The sequence below is a fragment of the Chelonia mydas genome, chromosome 13 (assembly GCF_015237465.2).
Source record: "Chelonia mydas isolate rCheMyd1 chromosome 13, rCheMyd1.pri.v2, whole genome shotgun sequence".
Taxonomy (NCBI): Eukaryota; Metazoa; Chordata; order Testudines; family Cheloniidae; genus Chelonia; species Chelonia mydas.
This window is the reverse complement of record NC_051253.2, coordinates 20,183,717-20,197,379: the sequence shown is the minus strand read 5'-3', so window position 1 is coordinate 20,197,379 and position 13,663 is coordinate 20,183,717. Positions and strand designations below refer to the sequence as shown.

At 47.8% G+C, this 13,663-nt stretch overlaps 1 long non-coding RNA gene across 1 annotated transcript; it reads left to right on the top strand.

The window, feature by feature from the left end:
• Nucleotides 1–9,613: 9,613 nt before the first annotated feature.
• On the top strand, nucleotides 9,614–13,407 carry LOC122462779. The gene is made up of 2 exons (XR_006285533.1): nucleotides 9,614–9,669; nucleotides 13,254–13,407. It is a non-coding gene; the product is annotated as an uncharacterized LOC122462779 (long non-coding RNA).
• Nucleotides 13,408–13,663: the final 256 nt, after the last annotated feature.

Here is a 13,663-nt window from a genome sequence, read left to right as displayed (position 1 = left end):
CGCTGGTGACCGGACACTACAAATCCAGTTACCACTGGAACCCGTGCCAGCTGTGGGTGTAGTTAGAGCAGGCATTGTCCCCCCCCAGCCATAGGCGCCAACTTTTCCTGGCCCCCTGCCCCAACTCCACCCCTGCTCTCCCTTCTCGCTACACCAGCCTTAAACAAACACCTGATCTGATGTAACAAGTATGTCACAACAGCAGCCTTGGTTGGACTGTTCTTTTGAAAGATCCTTAATGGTTCTTTTAAGATGCTGATTTTCAATGAAGTCTTTTTATTCGGGGAGGGGGGGGGGAGAGAACACAACAGGGAATAACTCTGTTTTGTCAACTCCTGTTCATTCAAAAGCTGAAAAGCTTTAGATTAAGTTTGTTTAATGTTTGTACAGTGATTTTGAAAAGCTAACATAGTACAGATGGGCTAAATCTCATGACTGGGCAACCAACTAAAGATCTGTGTCATTTCTAGCTGTTACCTTTTTCTTACAGAAAGCTTAAAACAAACAAATGCAAACCGTAGGGGGCTGGTGCACACAGAACTCATGCTTAAGAAACCTCAGGTCAGAGCTGCTGATCACACATTCTAGAATAGATAATACTTAGTCCTGCCATGAGTGCAGGGGACCAGACTAGATGACTTCTCGAGGTCCCTTCCAGTCCTATGATTCTAGTCTATGATTCTAATTGTGGAAGAGCTTGGTGACAGAATGGCCTGATGTGGTGAATCACGGGAGATTAACTACACGAACTGGGTATCATCCCACAAATAATATTTGGGTTCAATGTGAAAACAGTAATTCATTGTCCTCAGCCAGTGCAACACTGGGAGGCAGGTTTCAGAGCAAGACAGCCTAAAATACAACGCCACCCCATGTAATTTTCTCACTATTACTTCAGTGGATTTTACACCTGAGTGGTTTTCTTTTCCATAATAAAAGTTGGCTGCTTCCCAGACTGCAGTCAGAGTGAGATAGGGTGTGTGGTGTAGAGTCCATAAGCTTGTGGGAAACACCTGCAGGGCTTGGCTTTGCCCCGTGCCAAATGGAGAGCTGAGGGTAGAAGCACAAGGTTGAAAGAGGTGAGCAGGATGGGGGATGTTGCAGAGTTCATCCTCCTACAGATGAGCCCCCCAGTACCTGGGAGGAAGGAGGCCTAAGAGAAGGACAGCATAGCATCCCTCATACTACCTCTTCCTCAGAAGTATCTGAAGAATGGAGTGTAGTGAGAGTAGAATAAACTTGTTAATTTTACATAAATAAATAATATGTAAATAAGTATGTAGAGAAATGTTTGATGACTTCATAATTGTTTTTGCAACACGTAATTCATACTTAGACCCTTCCCTCCCACTAGCCTTAGGCGACTCATAACCTTAATCCGGCCCCGCTAAAGGGCCAGATTTTTAGAGTCTGTGGGAAATAGGCACCTAAATACATTTAAAAATCTGGTCCAAAGTGATGTGTCTAAGGTCACACAGGAACTGTGAGGCAGACTAGGTCTCAAAGGCAGGTGTATATTCTAACCACTGGACCATCCTTCGTCTGCTTAGAATCATAAGCCTATAGTCAGGTACCTAAATAAGTGACCTGGTTTTTAAAAATGCTGAGCACCCCGCAGCTCCTGTTGTCTGCCACTTTTGAAAACCAGACCACTGACTAAGGTGTGTAACTCTGGATGTACAGGGAGCCTACCTATAGGCACCCATTTTTCAAAATCCTGCCCAATACCCTGAAGACTTGATCACTAAAATAGGATAATTAAAAGACATAAATCCAAAGATGGAACTTATTTGTGTGGTGATACAGTGAAGGGCTTTTTCATTTGGAGCCTTGTTTGGGTTTCCCTGCTATTCTGACAAGGGCAACGGATGACTTTCTGATTGCTCAGGATTTGTCACTGCAGAGTGTTGCACAGATTTGAGCAATTCTGGCAGGTTGTTCGGAGACCAATTTTATGTACTGGAAAGTTTTTCCTCCCTTCTTGGACCTGCCCAGGAAGGTGTTAACGACATGAACGGATTGTGGTCTTGCCTGATGTGGAACTTTTGGGATCATTTGTTGCAGGAGTAACCTGAATTTAAGGTTACAGCTTTTCACATAAGACTAGAGATGGAGAAAACTAAAACAATAAAGATCCTGATGATGGAAGAAGGAACCCTGCCCATTCTTCCATGCCAGCTGGGAAATCTGACACACACACAGCTCCTTGTAATTTACTCTTGAAGTGTTTAAATGTGATTTTGCAATGCTATGATCTACTTAGTGTCTTGAAGCATAGAAACTAGAAAGGGAGAGAAATTGGGCCCCTTGGCACCTACGGAGTGCCACAAAGGAGCTGGAAAGCTGCCCTAAATGGGCAGCTGAGAAATGCCCCCTGTGCAGAGGACCCACTGGCTGTCATAGCAGACCTTTGGGGGTTGCTGCAGCCAGCATTCATTAGGGCAGCTTTGAGGCTGCTCTAACTTGTGTCAGGGGCTGAACCTGTCCCCAGCATCCCTGGGAATCAGGGGAAAGCAAGGATGGCATATAGGCACTTTTGCTTCCATGCTGAACAGAGCTCAGCTGTACCCAAGAATCAGGGCCAGTGCGTCTGCCCAGCTCAAATGCTTAAAACGATTAATGCCAACAACAGCCAAGACCTCAGCTGAAATCAGGGAGCCAGCAGAAGCTAAACAGATTAAACGAACAGCACCGTCAAACAGGTCTGCAAGCGTGTGTTGTGCATGCAAGCACACAGAGCTAACTCTGTGAGCAAAGCCACTCAGAAGAAACCAGCCACAAAATTTATCCTGCTATTTTCTCCAGGGAATTTCTAAGGGGAAAGAAAACCAGTTTTTCTTCCTTGAGTCCACAGAAGAACTAAACAATTGGGCTGTTTGACTGTGCGGATGAATGTGGGCCTGTGAAAGGCAACGGCCCTCTGCAAGGAAGTTCAGGTATCGACCTTTTACCCACTCCTAAGAACAATCCTTGTTTTCACAGGCGAAACACTGAACAGGGCATTAAACTCGAACTCCCATTCATGCAGACGGTCCCTGTTAATCCATTAAGGGCTTGACTCCCACCACACACTGAGCTGCCTGCCCAGCTCAGGGCAGGGGAACACTGCTCAGCACAGCAGGAATCCACAGGCAAAGCTGTGCAGATTAGTAGCTCTGTGTATCTCTGAGCTGACACCAAATTCAAATATTAATTTCTCCTCTTTGGCAGTGCATAGAAGAGTCTAACTCCCATAGGTATTTCAATCCCAAATAGGCCATTCATTCCCCAGGATATGACAACTGCTCCCCTGATTGGTCAGGATTAAGGCAAGGACTGCAGACCTCCCTGATTTCATCAATATGCCCTCCACCCAGGCCTGTTCCCTCACCCAGGCCTGTCCCCTCTATGGGCAGAATCAAAAGGTGCCCTGTTGAATACAAACAAACAAACAAACAAAAAAGACAGTCTGTGTTCATGTTGCTCTGAGCTGGTTAGAGAATGCTGCATCTCTGAAGTGCCAGGCAAGCGGCCTGTCCCAGAGAGAGCGGCTTTGAGAGAGGGTACAGATGGCTCGTTGAGCTAACGGGAGGTTATTCAGAGATGGTGCTAGCCACAAAGGGAATGTGGGCTTGGCTTGCTGGGTGGCAGGCTCTGCCAGAGACGTGTTTGTGGTAGGGAGGATGGCAGGGGGGTGAACTGAGGTACATCATTTACCTCAGCCAGGTCTGCCTAGGAATTTCCCTTTATGTAGCTGTTCAGGGGGAATTCAGAGCCATCCATGACCCGCTGGGCTGGTACCCCGATAGTAGGGTGATGGCCACATTAGAAACACCTATGTAGAAAGAGAAATTAGGTAAATTAAAGCCAATTCGGACCATAGCCCGGCAAAATATCAGATGAGAACATACAGCCTGACTCTGAGCTGCCTTAAAGAATAACATGAGGCCAGTGAGCAGGGGGCGGATGTGCCATCACAGTGCTGGACAGCACAGTCCTCTCTCAAAGGCACGGGCAGTGGCCTGGCAGGCTTCTCCACACTTCTCTGCCAACATGCCTTACCCCGACCTGGAGGAGCCACCTCCAGATGCAAGAAGGGCTTAATCTCCCCAGCCCATGTAGCCCCTGGCCTCCTAGCCAGACAAGCGGAGTGGAGCATAGGCCAGAGAGAAGGATCCGGCCAAAGCAAGTTTCAGGGATTGGCCTCCCCAAGATGTTTTGAAACCTTTAGGACGCTGGGTAAGTGAAACGAGCCCTGAGGCAGCATTGCACAGCAGGGCTGGCACTTCAGCCCGGTCAGCCCCGCTGACGAGTGGGCTGAGCAACAGGTGACAAAGATGCTGATGGATTTGGAGCCCTAATGATTAATCAGTGTGGCTGGCAGAAAGGTGACCTCATTCACCCCCCATCCCCTCCATATGGGGAAAGGTGGGAGTTCGCGGGGGGTGTCTAGAAGTGCTATAGCGCTAACAAGTCAGGGGCTTGATATAGAAATTACTGGGTGAGGTTCTCTGGTCTGGGCTATGAAGGAAGTCTGACTCAGATGATCAGAACGGTCCTGTCTGGTCTTAAAATCTGTGGCTCTAGGAATCTCATTATCGGACTTGTTCTTCCTCTCCCCTCGCCCATCTGGGCCTGTTTTTGACTCTCCCTTGTTATGACATGTCAATCTTACAGTCTGTGGAGGCGGGCTGGATTTGTGTTTGTTTCGGGAGGTGCCTGTAATGACGCTAATTTGCGCTAATTTGGTTCAGACAAATGGGCCAACCTTGAGGCCTCTGGTCTCTTGTATTCACACCAGGCACAAGTTGCCACGGAGTCACCCCGTCTTTGATTAACAGTCTGTAGCACACACCACACAGATTCACTCCAGCCCAGAGGGTCCCCAACCTTCCACTTTGAAAGGGCTGTTGTGAAGAATTGTCCTCCCTGTTCCCCGGTGAGCGCACGCTTCAGCCTGGCCCGTGGTTAAGTAAATACACAAATCAGGCAGGCTCCTGCTCCTGAGAACTGCGGGGTTCATGTTTCTCTGGGCTCCTGTGAATTACCCTCTCCGTGTTTGGATAAAGAGACCCCCGCACAGACCCGGCCCCTGATCATTTTAAAGACAACAAATAGTTTCCTTGCTAGCCACACAGGCTGCCCCGCAGACCAGGCTGCCTGTCAGAGGCGTGTCGACAGCAGTCCCACAGGGCTGTTATTAATGGAGTCCAGGAAGGAGGGGGACCAGCATGAGTGTGCAGCTCGCTCTCCTGGAATCCTGTCTGCTTACCACGAATGTGGCAGTGGCAAGCAGCCCAGAGCACTGCAGACAAAGGGACTGATCAGTCCATGGCATTCTCTTTCTTGTTTTCTGCAACAAGACACAGTTGTGCACCCACAGGCTCCAGTGCAAGGGAAATGACAACTGGAGTTCTCTGAGGGGCAGCACCCTCCCTTGTACCTGCATCACCTGCATTGCTTGAGGACTTGCCCATCCCCAGTGCAACTCTGCAGGCATCAATGGATGTGACTTATAGAGCTGGACGTCAGTGGGGTTACACTAAGGACAAATCTGGTCCAATATGTAAACAGCCTAATGAAATCCAGAGCAATAGCACATTCTCTTATGCTATCCTCTGCTCAGCCATGCTGGAGCCAGTCCTGGCCAGCCTACCGTATGCCTTAGGGTGGGGCTAGTACTGAACTAACTCCCAAACCCCAGCCTGTGAGACTGGCTTGTTGAATTAGCCCCTCCACAGTCTGTCAGGTAGAAAGCTGATCTCAGGCATATGACCATCTTTGCCTTGATGGATCCTGAGACGGAGACACTGGTGAAAGTTACCATTTGTACAAACAAGCAAAGCATTTGGGGCATGACAGCAGAACTAAAAATGGACTAAATGGACTGATGTGGTGTGATTTAACTGCAAATACAAAGGGAGTTGGGCAGTTAAAAGGGACTGCACTGTTTGGGGATCCTCTTACAGGGCAGCCTGCAAAAAACAACTTGTGTCAGACTCCAGTTTGGACCCCCAAGTAGAAGCAAATGAGTCCTGACTCTGCTCAGGGGACCCTGCCTCCCCTTTGCTATTCAGGCACTGATGGTGGGAACCCCCAAAATGTGACGTATGCCCCCCCCAGCACAGAAACCCTGCTCAGAATGGGTCAACCCAACTTCACAACAGATCCTCACAGTCTCTTGCCTTGCTGGGCTGCCCTCCCTACCCGCAGTGGCTACTGGGACAAGAACAGACATGCATTATGGATACTGCACATCGGAATGAGCTAGAGGCCGGGGCTGTTTATGGGGGGTGGGGGGTGAGGACACATCCCGCCATCTCTTGACCCAGCGCGCACTTGTGAGCATGGTCTTTGATTAATTGAGGGTGCAAAAGGCACAAGTCACTATTAACAGGTTCTTTGCTCAGGTAGCTACTGGTGAGTTACGTACAGAGAGGCACAAGGACTTTATTCAGTGCCCAAATAAAAACAAATAGTTGAAAAATAAGAAATATAAGAACAAAAAAATAAGTGGAGCAAAGCAACCTCCTACACTGCACATATTCACAACCTGGGAGGCCATAGAAATGCAGATGGAAAGAACAGAAAGTGGAGCAGGCCCACAATGGGATTGACAATAAGGTTTCCACCATCCTGTCATCCCAATGTCCCAACTGGGGGTTGGTTTGACAATATTTTATAACCATGTTTCTTTATATCCAGATCCATATTTGATTAGGTCTCACCTCTTGCCCACGTTTCTTATTCTGGGTTGGCCATAATTAGGGTTCCAACAGTTTACGTAAACTACTACGTCAATACATTTCCCCATGGTCTGGATATGTGAATGTGGTTTCATTCCATGGTTGCATGAACCAAAAAGCCCCTAAAGATCTGTTATTTTAAGATCAATCTGTTATTTTGCAGTTTATGTGTTTATTACAAGATACATGTTGCTAAATCTTCTGACCCTACGTCAAGCACTTAAACTAACTATTTAGCCTTACACTAACTATTAGGCCCAGTTAGGCCTCAAGCTTGTTACAAAGCCTATTTCAAATGCTTTTAAATCTTGTTTTCCCCAAGTTGCATTACAGTATAGCTTTAATTGTTTTTATTATCACTTCCATCCTACCCTATCCACTGGGGGGTGGGCAGGTCTAGTACCAAGGTAACTCCCAGACCCCAGGCTGTGAGATTATGAAATTAGCCCTCCTTAGTATGTTTCCTAGAGAGCTGATCTTAGGCATATGATCATCTTTATCGCATTGGTTCCAGACACAGGGACCCCAGCTCCAACCTCAGAGGCTCCTGTCAGTTTGCCAGACTGGGTTTCCTGGACTTCCAGGGCCGTTAGCGCCAGACTGGGGCTCCCAGGCTCCAGTTGAATGAGCAGGAGGTGTCTCAGACATTAGGGCCCTCTCCAGCAGAAGTAGAAAGCATTTTTCTCTGCTGTAAATGTCATCCCAGGGTAAGAAAATCCCTCCCTTCCTCTGTCTGATGTGTTTTTCACCATTCTCTCCTTCCAGTTCTCAGCTCCTCATCCACCAGACAGGACTTCCCTAGATCCTAGCTTGCCCAGAGGGCAGGGAGAGGTCCTCAGACCCTCCCAAAAGGGCAACCCCTCCCCGAAATCAAAATAAAATTGCCACCCATGACTTACAAATTATAGTAATCTCCAGCCACTCAATGCAAAACTCGCTTTGCCTTATGTGGGGGTTTTGTAATGTTAGTTGAAGGTTGAGTTCACAGCCATGAATCTCAATGAGGTTAGTGATTCGTCCGGTCATTAGTACCTCCCTGTTTAACAGTATGACGTAGCAGAAGGAAACTGTATTTGGGAAGCCTGTGTCTCAGGAACCGCGAAGTCAAATGACCCCAAGTTTGAGTCACTAAAGCGGTCCTGCGCCTCCATGAGACATGAAAATTTTCAGACCAATCTGAGTAACCATTTGGATAATAGAGCACTTACAAGTATCCCACTTTAAAGCATATAAAATGGCAGGCATGGAAAACCTCTAGCTGTTTTTCTGTACTGGGCACTTGTGCACTGTAAAAATACTGTTCTTCAATACCGTTCTCAGTTTGGGTCCACCAAAGATGCAGTGGGTGCCATGCATGCATTCCCTTGGGTAAAACTCCACAGACTGAGACCATTTTGACCTGCCTCTCAACAACATTTTGATCTCCAGGGCTGCACAAAAAACACCACCACATAGCAACTTTTTGGAAACTGGCTGTTTTTTTCAGGGCATATATTACCACAATTCCTATCTTAAATGGGTCACTAACCCTACTTTGAGGCACCCCGAATTGCAAAGGAATCTGACTAAGCATGGCGATATTAGAAGACTAAGAAAGGTCGGCCTTTAAGCAGCAGTTGAGATGCAACCATAACTATACTGGTGATGCTGTGCCACAATAATCTGAGCACTTTACAGAATTTAATGTATTTATTCTTTAGTTTCCAGCCTGGCTTCTCATGGCTCTAATGGGCCATTCCGACAGCCAGTGGTACGTCCATGTCACAGAGGACTTCGCTATTTCAAAATCTGGTTTCATTTCAATTTGGATTGAAAAGCAAAAATTTCCAAATTCTCTGTGATAGGGACTGGCGCCCAGCGCCAGGGCAATCAGCCTGGTGGGCTGCTCCTTTTAGATACCAAAGCATATACCAGGGTCTTGTGGTATTTTATAGATGACCAGTCATTATCTACTATTCCTTGTCAGTAGCCAATGCTGTACTCTGCCCTGCACAAGACAAAGGCAGTGCCTGTCCTGGACAGCTTGTTGTACAAAACCACTGTAAATCAGGCCAGTTGGGGGCTGTAGTGGAGGCAGTGGCTACATGGGGTGTGCGCAGAGTAGCATTTTCCTCTGTGTGTCTGACCATTTTTCCCTTTCCCAGGCTAAGTTCCTGCTTCACCGACAGGTCAAAGGGGTCACCAGGAGAAGAACTGACACCTCCTGCCTGTGGCCAGGACCCCCAAGCCACGGTCATCGCTTTCTGCAGGAAATCATTTCCACAACTGCGGCTCGGGAACGACAGGAAGATCTGGGTTTCTGGGCCTTTCTGATCTTAGCCTGGGGAAGGGGAAGCTTGTGGATGGCTGGGGATAAAGATAGAAAAGAGTCTAGAAAGGGGTGGAAAGTTGGAAACTGCCCAGCAGAGGGACCATCTGAACCACAGGATGTCCCAGGCTGTTGTTGAATAATGTAAAATCTCCCCTTGCAGCACGGCAGGGCTTTTTTTTTTTTCTTTCTTGCCCAAGAATGGTTGGGACAGACACGTGAACCTGATTGTGAAATGAACAGGGAAAGGGCAGAATGCTGGCAGGCCCCCAAGCACCTCCACCCAGCCCCACCCCTGGGAGCATTTAAATCCCAGTTGGCTCAGCTTGGGGCATTCAGACCCAGCTCTCCGACAGTACCATGAAGTCAGTGGGCATCCTCCTCCTCTTGGGGCTTGTCATAAATATAAAGGGAAGGGTAAACCCCTTTAAAATCCCTCCTGGCCAGAGGAAAAATCCTCTCACCTGTAAAGGGTTAAGAAGCTAAAGGTAACCTTGCTGGCACCTGACCAAAATGACCAATGAGGAGACAAGATACTTTCAAAAGCTGGGAGGAGGGAGAGAAACAAAGGGTCTGTAGCGATCTGTATGCTGCTTTTGCCGGGGATAGAACAGGAATGGAGTCTTAGAATTTTTAGTAAGTAATCTAGCTAGGTATGTGTTACATTATGATTTCTTTAAATGGCTGAGAAAAGAACTGTGCTGAATAGAATGACTATTCCTGTCTGTGTGTCTTTTTTGAAACTTAAGGTTTTGCCTAGAGGGATTCTCTATGTTTTGAATCTAATTACCCTGTAAGGTATCTACCATCCTGATTTTACAGAGGTGATTCCTTTACTTCTATTTCTATTAAAAGTCTTCTTGTAAGAAAACTGAATGCTTTTTCATTGTTCTCAGATCCAAGGGTTTGGGTCTGTGGTCACCTATGCAAATTGGTGAGGATTTTTACCAAACCTTTCCCAGGAAGTGGGGTGCAAGGGTTGGGAGGATTTTGGGGGGAAAGACGTGTCCAAACCCAGTTAGAGTTTGGTGGTGGCAGTGGATATTCCAAGGGCAAAGGATAAAATTAATTTGTACCTTGGGGAAGTTTTAACCTTAGCTGGTAAAAGTAAGCTTACGAGGTTTTCATGCAGGTCCCCACATCTGTACCCTAGAGTTCAGAGTCTGGGAGGAACCTTGACAGGGCTCTTCACCCTCTAGATGGAGCCCCCCGATGCACCAGGATCAGGTTCAGGTGGTGGCTCCTGGCTCTTTGGTTCAGCTGGTAAATCCAGTCCTGCTTCAACTTAAGATAGGGTGATCAGATGTCCCATTTTTAAAGGGACAGTCCTGTTTTTTGGGACTTTTTCTTGTATAGGCGCCTATTACCCCCCAATCCCTGTCCTGTTTTTTGACGGTTGCTATCTGGTAACCCTACCTTAAGAAACACACACAGAGCAGGAGTGAGAAAAGAGAAACAAAAGGGCAGGAAAATGCAGCTTCTGTCTGATGGCTGTGGGTCAGTTGCTGGAAGATCATGGCACATGAGCCAGTTAACCATTCCCATGCGCTGACCCCACTTGGAAAATGTGTGGCTAAAGCTTACTGTTTTCCTCCGGCCAGTCTGTGCTGGTGAAGTTTTTATTAAGACCCTTCCCCTCGCCCCCCGATGAACCAGGAGTTGTCTCCAGGATTCAGAGCCATCTTAGGTGGGTGCCTTTAGGGAGTTCAGTGAACAGAAAAATCCCTGTGAAGCCCTGAGTAAGAATTCCACCAGTCTAGGTGACAGCTGGTCACCCCATCCAGAGGCCTTGGTGAGAACCAGACTGTCAGAGAAATAAAGGGAAGGGTAAACCCCTTTAAAATCCCTCTTGCCAGAGGAAAAATCCTCTCACCTGTAAAGGGTTAAGAAGCTAAAGGTAACCTCGCTGGCACATGACCAAAATGACCAATGAGGAGACAAGATACTTTCAAAAGCTGGGAGGAGGGAGAGAAACAAGGGGCCTGTGTCTGTCTGCATGCTGCTTTTGCCGGGGATAGAACAGGAATGGAGTCTTAAAACTTTTAGTAAGTAATCTAGCTAGGTATGTGTTACATTATGATTTCTTTAAATGGCTGAGAAAAGAACTGTGCTGAATAGAATGACTATTCCTGTCTGTGTGTCTTTTTTGTAACTTAAGGTTTTGCCTAGAGGGATTCTCTATGTTTTGAATCTAATTACCCTGTAAGGTATCTACCATCCTGATTTTACAGAGGTGATTCCTTTACTTCTATTTCTATTAAAAGTCTTCTTGTAAGAAAACTGAATGCTTTTTCATTGTTCTCAGATCCAAGGGTTTGGGTCTGTGGTCACCTATGCAAATTGGTGAGGATTTTTACCAAATCTTCCCCAGGAAGTGGGGTGCAAGGGTTGGGAGGATTCTGGGGGGAAAAGACGTGTCCAAACTACATTTCCCAGTAAACCCAGTTAAAGTTTGGTGGTGGCAGTGGAAATTCCAAGGGCAAAGGGTAAAATTAATTTGTACCTTGGGGAAGTTTTAACCTAAGCTGGTGAAAGTAAGCTTAGGAGGTTTTCATGCAGGTCCCCACATCTGTACCCTAGAATTCAGAGTGTGGAAGGAACCTTGACACAGACACTGAATGAGAGGAGCTGTCTAGGTTGGGTGGGGTTATGAACAGCAGTTGGAAGCTCCTCCCAGTGCAGCAGAGGGTGCAGTTGGACAGACCCAACCCCTGTGATGATAGTTTCAACCTCATAAGGATGTAGCTGTGTCTCTGTCACTGCAATGGGAGTTCATGAGTGGTGTAGAATTAAATAACTCATTGGAGGGTGGAGTTAAATGTGTTCAGGGGGCTGACTCCAGTCCTGCCTGGCCTCTTCTTTCTCCATTCCCGTCATCTCCAGGTGGCAGGTCCATTGTCACTGAACTGCTCAGCACTCAGGGCCCCTATTCTGGGCTCCATTTGAGCTCAGCACAGCTCATCAGATGAGGAGGATGGAGGGGGGGTGGGTCTCTGCCACCTTAGTCCCTCCTGGATTCTAAAGGCAGAGGAGTGGACCCAGCATATGCTAGACATGCCTGTAACGAGCCATCTGTGTGTGGCTGTCCCTCTCCCTGTCCCTTCTCCAGCCGCACTTAGGCCAGCAGCTGCAAAGAAGGCTGCATAAGCCATTCCACAGGCCCTGTATCAGAGGAGAAATTGCCCAGTGGGGAGAGCACTGGGCTTGTGGCCCCTATACACCCACAGACCTGGCACACACAGCCTTCAGTGGAGGCCAGAACAAAGGCCAGGTTGTTTTATCAGAGTCTGATGGAGTAAGGAGGAGTGTTACTGATCACAGGGGAGCGCCTGCCCATGGAAAGGGAACTACAGCTCTGGGCTGCAGACACAGAGCACTGCACTGACCAGAGCTCATGCCCAGGGTCAGAACATGCTGCTTTAGCTGTGAGGGACTTGGGTCCTGGCTTCCCGGCTTCCCCAGCACTCGTCACGCTGGGGACAAGCTGATGCTAAACCTGAGTAGATTTCAAATCCAATGGCCTCTCAGTCCTCTTAGACACACTCTTTGTGCACTGACTCCATATAGCAGCCAGCTGGGAGGAGGTAGCAGAGCTGGTAATGGAGAAACAAGGAGGAGGGGACAAGCATGAGAGCGGGGATTGGGGGGCCCTGCCAGGAGGGGAAGGGAGAAGATCCTCTCCCACTGTGAATTCTGTAATAGCGGGATCCTGAGGACGCATGCAGCAGACTTGGCTTGTGAGCAGGGCTCATTCGTTATAAGCTCAGCTCTCCAGCACACACATAATCAGGTCACAGAATATGAGGGTTGGAAGGGACCTCAGGAGGTATCTAGTCCAACCCCCTGCTCAAAGCAGAACCAATCCACAATTTTTGCCCAGATCCCTAAATGGCTTCCTCAAGGATTGAACTCACACCCATGGGTTTTAGCAGGCCAATGCTCAAACCACTGAGCTATCCCTCCCACTAGGCCCAGCGCCTAGGCTGTCACCTGCCATGGACATTACAGAGTATGGCTGCCCCTAATGGGTTGCACTGAGAATGTGCTCATCCTTATACAAGACACAGTCCTGTGCAGCACAGAGCCGAGGAGAGCCTTGAACCCAAGCCAGGCCTGTAGCTGGGCCCTTCTGGTTTTCTGCAAAGCCTGGCCAAGGGCAGCTCAGTTTGTACAGCGCAAGATTTTCTCATGGTGCATCTGATCACTTTTTATTTTTCCAGCATAACTCTCTGCTTCATGGATAGGCCGAGGGCATCCCGAAGACAGCGCTGACCCAGATCCCTGTGTCCTGGACTCTCCAGATCCCTGCACACCTTATACTGGGGCCCGAATGGAGCCTCTGGCATGATTACAAATAAACTTGTTTCTGCCTCAGCTTTGCCATTGGGTATTTCTGAGTCTCATTGTCTCTCCTTCAGTTCTCTGTTGAACAGTCTATTTATAATGAGTTAAGGAATGGCAGGAACCAGGGGTAGGAGGCCAGGAGATACATCAGGAACTGAATGTGGTGGATTATTTCAGTTCCAGAACCAGTTATTGTAGACATGGGGCCAAATAATCTTGTTACTGCCAAAGAAAAATTTTCTGACAGTATCTCTAGGCAGATCTCGTAAGGTGTCTGAGGTTCACA